Source organism: Hydra vulgaris, chromosome 06 (genome assembly GCF_038396675.1).
Source record: "Hydra vulgaris chromosome 06, alternate assembly HydraT2T_AEP".
Taxonomy (NCBI): domain Eukaryota; kingdom Metazoa; phylum Cnidaria; class Hydrozoa; order Anthoathecata; family Hydridae; genus Hydra; species Hydra vulgaris.
The window spans coordinates 36,198,672-36,206,554 of NC_088925.1; the positions used below are offsets into that span (position 1 = coordinate 36,198,672).

The 7,883-nt window shown below is 23.4% G+C and overlaps 1 long non-coding RNA gene across 4 annotated transcripts; it reads right to left on the reverse strand.

The window, feature by feature from the left end:
- Nucleotides 1–249: 249 nt before the first annotated feature.
- LOC136081808 (uncharacterized) lies at nucleotides 250–2,576 on the reverse strand. Of its 4 annotated transcripts, XR_010639137.1 has the most exons (5): nucleotides 2,136–2,568; nucleotides 1,832–2,029; nucleotides 1,657–1,753; nucleotides 1,045–1,485; nucleotides 250–424 (listed from the first exon to the last, which is right to left on the reverse strand). It is a non-coding gene; the product is annotated as an uncharacterized LOC136081808 (long non-coding RNA). The 4 variants fall into 4 exon arrangements; XR_010639136.1 differs by having other exon boundaries at nucleotides 1,045–1,753; nucleotides 2,136–2,576; XR_010639135.1 differs by having other exon boundaries at nucleotides 1,657–2,029; nucleotides 2,136–2,569.
- Between the last annotated feature and the right edge of the window lie 5,307 nt (nucleotides 2,577–7,883).

Below are 7,883 nucleotides of genomic sequence, written 5' to 3' on the forward strand. Positions count from 1 at the left end.
TCTGAGTATGATTTCAAATTTTATTTTTGATAAAAAAAAAATTGTTATAAAGTTTTAAGTTTTCGTAGCGTAATAAGATTTTTTTTATTATTTTTAAAAATAAACTTATAACTCTTGAAAATTAAATTTTTTATCACTTAACTAGTTAAAACTTAAGTAGTTTTCGGGTATAACTTTTTACGCTGATCAAGAATCTTTTTTAAATTAAATTTGCTATTTAGGAAAAAAAGTTATGAGTAAAAAACGAAATTATTAGTAAAAAATGTTATTAAAATTCAAATTGTTATTTATGCAAAGAATTTTTTATACAAAAAACGTTCTTCTCGAGCTTTTCGATCTCCGAAAAGGTAAAAATATCTTTTCAGTTAATATTCAAAGTCTTCTCCTGATGCACCTGAGGATAAAGCTTTTAATTTTACAGCATCTAAATAAAACAAAGTTAAACTATAATGTGTGACAACATTGTAAATATAGGATAAATTTATATATATACAATAGTAAATAATTAACTAAAATATATGACTAAAATGTACATTACACACAGACATAAAAACGTTAGGGTAATTAAAAAAACAACGTTTTTTAAATACGCGCACCTCAACTCTATTCTATATAATAAAATAACACAAGATATAAAATTTAAAAGAATATTTTTTATAAGACCCTACAAACATAAGACGAGTTCATAATATAATCGAAATTTTTTTTTTTAGTTATGTCAACCTGGTAATAAAAAGACGCAAAAACTAAATAAAAATTTCAAAATTAATTACAATTTTATATAAAAAAAAATTTAAAAATAATTATTATTAAAAACTAAATATTGACTTTATTATTATTTCAATAATTATTTTATAATTATTAATAATAATTTTTATATAAAATGATTACTATTTTTGAAAACTTCATTTAATATTGCATCTTTTGAGTACTAGTATCAAAATTTTTATCTTGTGTTATTTTATTATATAGAATAAATTTAGGGTCAATCACCCTAATATACATATATACAAATGTTACATATAGAATGAAACTTCTTCTTACTCGATAATTTTAATGGCATTGTTTTCAAAGCAGACTTATGGTTGGCTCCTGACCAATCGATTGTCTTCTCTATATTGGTGTTAATCATCATTAAAAAATTTTTGTTAAGTGAATTTAGCATCTGATTTAGTTAGCAACTGATTAGAACGCATTAAAGTTGTTGATATCACCTCAATAGGCAACAATTAGTTATTTTTATTTTCTTAAATCAAAGCACATATTTTAAAATTAAAGCGTTAAAAAAATTAAGAAATTGTCACCATATAAAGCATTTTTTTAAATAAATTCTTCATTAAAAAAACGCAAAACTTTCTAGTCAATAAAATACAATACCATAGAAGTGGACGGGTCTCCATCCCATCAGTTGTCTAACTCATTGCTTTTGAAAAAAGTACTTCCATCAATTAGAACTTGATAAATTTTGATGCAAATATTTATGTCCTATTTACATAAACCAAAAGATTGTTTCAGAACATTTTGGAATTCAGTTACATTAAGAAAAAAGATTATTCAAATAAAAAAAGTATAAAAATACATCCTCTTCTAAAATAGAGGCTTGCTTTAAAAAGTTATTTATTTTTAAATGATATGAAGTAGTCAAATTTTTAATACTTGAAAATGTTAAAGGAGGAATAGCACGGGCTAGAGCAATTGTGTGTTTTTTTATTATTTACAACTTTTTATTTTCAGTTGTGCGGAGTGTCTGTTTCTGAAAAAAAAAAAGTGAGCTTAAATATACAAATTTGTAATAATATACTTCTCTATAAAAAAATGAAAGTAAACCAACATCATGGTATGCTGATCATCATCTAAACTACATATGATCATCATAATCACGTAATGATCTCGTCATTGCAATCATCATGATCATGATCATCACCTGGTAGGAAAAAGACTCTTTCGATATCGCTTTTCTTCACCCTTGTTGTTTGAAAAAAAGTCTAAAGAAACTTTTTCCATTTTTCTCTTCTTAAGTCATATGTAACTAAAAAAATCAAATTAGTAAAAAATTGTTAAAAATATACTTCAAAATAACAAACAAACAAAAAAATTATATTTTATAGAAAAAAAAAAATTTAGTAAAAATATACTTAAAATAATTAACCAGAGTTATGCAAAATACTTATATCATAATCAACCCAATTATCCTCATAATCTTTACATTTTTTAATGGATTGGTCAATGCGATGAGTCATACAGAAGCATGGCCATCCACAGATTTCATTTGTTATCCATTTTAGAGGTAAATAACCAATAAATTTTTTCCATTAATAAATTTAACAATATCATAAAACTTATGCATGGTTCTCATAGAAATAAATAATATGCTAAATGTAGTAATAAATTTTATTAAAAATAGTGATTATAGGCATTATATGTAAATACAATTGATCATTTTGTTATATTTGATAATCAAAAAAACAACTTAAATTTGAGAAATGTTAAAATATAGAGCAATAAAAAATACCAAAAGAATTTCAGAAAATAAAATGCAAATAAATGATGAAAAAGAAATAAAAAAAACACACATTTATGACATTCATCGAAAGCATTTTTTATGATGTCATTTATATGATCAAAGTCAATTATTTAAATAATTTACTATGTAATGTCTTATTACAATCAATATTTATATAATATTGTTGTTAATAAAAGAAAACACTTGAGATAAAAAAATAAATAAATAAATAATAAAAAATAAAATAAATAATGAGTACTTTTTGTTATCAAGAATAAAAATCAACAAATTACAACAAACTATAACAAGTGCAGCAAGACACAGTCGAGCAAATTGTCATTTAAATTGCAGCATGTTTAACTTTTTCTAAATTCGATGGTAAAAATATTCCTAACAGACTTGAACCAAAAAAATAAGTAAAAAATCTGATTTTGACAAAAATGACACGAACACAAAATAGGAAGTCTCGTCTAAATTACAAATACCTTGCACTAAACAAATTTCAATGTGCAACACAAATATTGCCACATGTTGCTTCAAGATAAAAATTTGGTTAGTAAACATCAATATATTGTATTAAAAATCTTAAAAATCAGGTTATGGTCCTTTGCTATGCTGGTTTACAAATTTAATTTTTTCATCAGGTAAAAACTTATTTACTACAGCATTACATTCAGACTATCTACAAATAATTTGAACTAGGGTGTTGCTGTTTCCTTTCCTTTTTTAATATTGCAAAAATGTATATATATATATATATATATATATATATATATATATATATATATATATATATATATATATATATATATATATATATATATGGTATAAAAACTAAACTTTTACTACTGCCTGATGATTGTGATAACACATGAAACTCAGAGTTGCAATAATAAATTATATTATAAACATTAGCATTAAGCTAATTCCTGGTACTGCTGGTAACAGTAACATATATATATATATATATATATATATATATATATATATATATATATATATATATATATATATATATAAATATTACAACAATATTTTTGTAAAGGGACAATGCACCTAGTTCAAGACTAACTCAAAGCTCTTCACCTTCTGAAAAAAGAACAAATCAAAACAAAAACAAAAAAAAGCGCTCAAACAAAAAAAAAGTATGTATATATATATATTTTTTTTTTTTTCGAAGTGGGAAAGGGGGGGGGGGAGGGGAGGGTTCTTTTATTATTAGTTTTTTTTTTCACAAGGTCTCTGCCTTAAATTAGTCTTGAACTATTTGCATTGTCCCTTCACAAAAAAATCATTGCAATATTTATACTATATTGTAAACGGTATTTATTTTTTTTGAAAAATGAATTGATGGATTGCTTTAAGATAAAAGTTTATATTTAAAAATTTAGGCATAAAATATATATATATATATATATATATATATATATATATATATATATATATATATATATATATATATATATATATATAAATTATGTCAGTGTATTCTACAAATAGAGTGCTCAAAGTTCTTAAAGAAGAGAGCAATAATAAATTAGTAAAAATACTTATCTAATTGTTAGTTTTCTTCAACAACTTGTTTCTCCATCAGTAGGTTAAACAGGAAGATGATCCTGATCTTTTGATGAACCCTCTGATGGAGATACAAGCTGTAGAAGAAAACTAAAATTAGATAAGTGTTTTTACTAATTTATATATATATATATATATATATATATATATATATATATATATATATATATATATATATATATATATATATATATATATACATATATATATATATATATACATATATATATATATATATATATAATATATATTATATATAATATATTAATAATATACTACAACTTGTATGTAAATATATTTACATATACTACATTTATTAATATATTTATTAATATATGTATGTAAATATATTATATATTAATATATGTATGTAAATATATTTACATATACTACATTTATTAAATATATTTACATATACTACATTACATATACTACAACTTGTATGTATATATATTTACATACAAATTGTATGTAAATATATATACAACTTTTAAAATGTAATATACTATTGTATTGTATGTAATATGTTATTGTATATATTGTTGTAATCCATTAATGTATATAATATATAATTCTGTACAAGTTGTGATATATATATATATATATATATATATATATATATATATATATATATATATATATATATATATATATATATATATATATATATATATATATATATATATATATATGTATATATATATATATATATATATATATATTATATATTGTATCATACAACTATATAATATATTATATATATATATATATATATATATATATATATATATATATATATATATATATATATATATATATATATATATATATATATATATATATATATATATATATATATATATATATATATATATATATTTATTTATATATATACTAAAATAAAAAAGTCGTAAATTCTTTATTTAGTCGATGAAATTGCAGTTTTTGAGAATAAAATGTTTAATTTTTTTAAATGAATAAATGCAGTATTCTAGTTTAATCTCTTATTAAATTTGGTTTTTAATAATTAATTAAGTCTCAAGTGACCAAGCTATCTCTATAAATTTTGCGCATAAATTTCAAATGGATTATTGTTAAATCTATTTTAATACAAAATATGCCTCGAAACGACTTGCATGCAAAGAATAAAGAAAAACTATAAACCGAACAGCAAGTTACTAAAATACAAAGAGGCGAATTTTCCCTAAATAAATCTGCTAAACCATTCGGCATACCAGTAGCAACTCTTCACAGGCGTGTCCACTTCATAGGTAAAGCAATTGGCAGTGGTTCAAGCACGAGGTTGTCAAAACAAGTTTAATCAGTTTTGGTTGATACGCTTATCGAATATTCCGATTTGGGCTTCGGTAGAACTTATAATAACGTCATCATGTCATACCTTTTCAAGATGTAATTGAGATACGTAAGATGTAACTGAGAAATACATGTAATTTAGAAATCGCAATATGTAATTAAGAAGCACAACATGTAATTAGGAAATTTTAAAATGTAAGTGAAAAACCAATCTTGTAAATAAGAAATCGCATTATTATGTAATTAAAAAAACAAATGTTATATTTAAGAAATCGTTATACGTAAAATGAAAATACATTATTTGTAATTACGAATTCACAATGTAAGCTTAAAGTTCATTATAAAAGGTCTTCTTGAACATGCATTTAAATATGTTAATGATATTAAATGTAGCATTTTTATATTATCCCAATACAGTAATTCAGTAATAGAATTGAAAGATTGTTGTCTTACTTTTCAAAACACTATTTTCAGAAAATCTGTTATTAAATTGAATCCGCGCCTTTGTTATTAAATTGTATCCGCATTTGTTTCACCAAATTTGTTTACATCCACCTCTGGAAAAGCCAGAACCACCTTGTTTAATTTGTAGACATAAAATACATACAACTAAACAAGTTGAAAGAAAAAATTATGTTTTATCTTCATCAAATGATAGAAGAAGAGTTATTAAATGTGCGGAGTGAAATGAATGATTGGGTGACTCTGGCGCAAATTTTTAGTGTCAAATATAAGGCAGCATACAATTGGGTCCGCAGCGGAAATTTAAATTTTATTGGAAGAGGTGTAGTTACCGCCAAAACCACAAATGCCTTTTTTATCACTTTTTTATTTTATTGATAATGTATTATTATTTATTGAAAACCAATTCATATGGCCACAAGGGTTGAACTGGCGAAGTAGGTTGGGTAATATTTCAATGCATCCTTTTAAAAGATCTTCCTCCTTGATAGGTATTATTTCACTACCAAGTTGCAAATGGAAATATTTTAGATTTAGTAGCCAATGGAAAAATTCTCCCCATCAAACGTTCTCATATTTTCATTTAATGCTATATATACGATTTTACAGTCTTAACTGGTTGCCTTCTTTTCACAACACACAGTATTTTTTTAAATGCATTTAATTTATCAATTGCAATTCTTTAGGTATATTGATGTTTCATCAAGTAAAAAAAATGGAACTTTCATTAAAAAGTGTCTATGAAGAGAGTTACACTACATATGCCGTTATCCAATGTTGAGCCAGGTAGTTTGAATAAGCAATGCGATGTAGTTCTATTTGTAAGAAGAGTTGCTGCTATGATAGTGCATACAAATTTAATACCTCTATATATGACTTCTGGTCTATCCACGAGTTGCCGATTAGAATTTTTTAACATTAAAAATAAAAAAAATATATATTAAAACAAAAAATTTACAACGAAAACGTAATATTTAAACATCAAAATATATAATAAAATATATTTTAAAAGGGGCTGATTCAATCACCGAAAACAATGCTAAAATGAGTTATGGTGGTCCACCCCAATTTCAAGATTAGTCTATTTATGTTGTTTTTTACTAAAAAAGAGTACTTTAAAAAAAAAAATCTTACACTTTGCCATTTATTCAATATTTTCCCTGTTTTGGTGTGTTTTTAAAAAAAGAGATTTCTCAGGAAGTAAATGACCCTTTTTAATGCCCTTTGGTATTTCAGCGACTAACATATTTACTCAGGTACCCTAGCAGTTTTATCTATTTAACTGGAATATTTCAAAAGTTATAGGCATTGTCATAATGGTTCCTTGTTTTATCGTGAAGGTCTCACTATTTTATGACAAAAACACAAACTTAAAAAAAAGCAAATATAAATGTTCTGCTACCAGTCCTCTTACAATACATTTTAAACAAACTGAGAAAATTTCAAAGAAACAGAATAAGTCTATCGGGAGATATTTTTTTAAACTTGATTTGATTCGCGAAAAAGCTAATGTGGAAAAAATCACAAAACAAAAATAAAATTTTATTTAAAAAGCTCCAGATTCATAAAATGATACAGGTTCTTCTTCTGCTTCTTTATCTAATAACCTTTTTTAATTCCTCTTAATTTTTGCCTTCTAACTTTGCATTTATTGGTGGATTTATAATTTCCTTTTGATATACGTAATGTAATTTAGAAGCATCAATCATAAACCTCCCAGTGTTAACATCTAAAATTTTAAACACTTTTAAAACTCCTTGAAAACTATCATTAAACGAAATAATAGCTGAATCTAAAGATAGTTCTAAAAACCTTTTACTAACATATATATCTTTTGGGCATCGTTTCAAAATAACACCATTCAAGCTTTCCTAATTACTCTGTGTTTGACCATGAAGAGACGTTTTTAGTAAATCTTGATTAGATAGATCATAAATATAGGAATTAAAAATTTGTGAATAGCTAATGGAAGGCTCAATTTCTTTTGACATTTAAATAAGTTAGTTAGTTTATCAGACTGATACAAGCA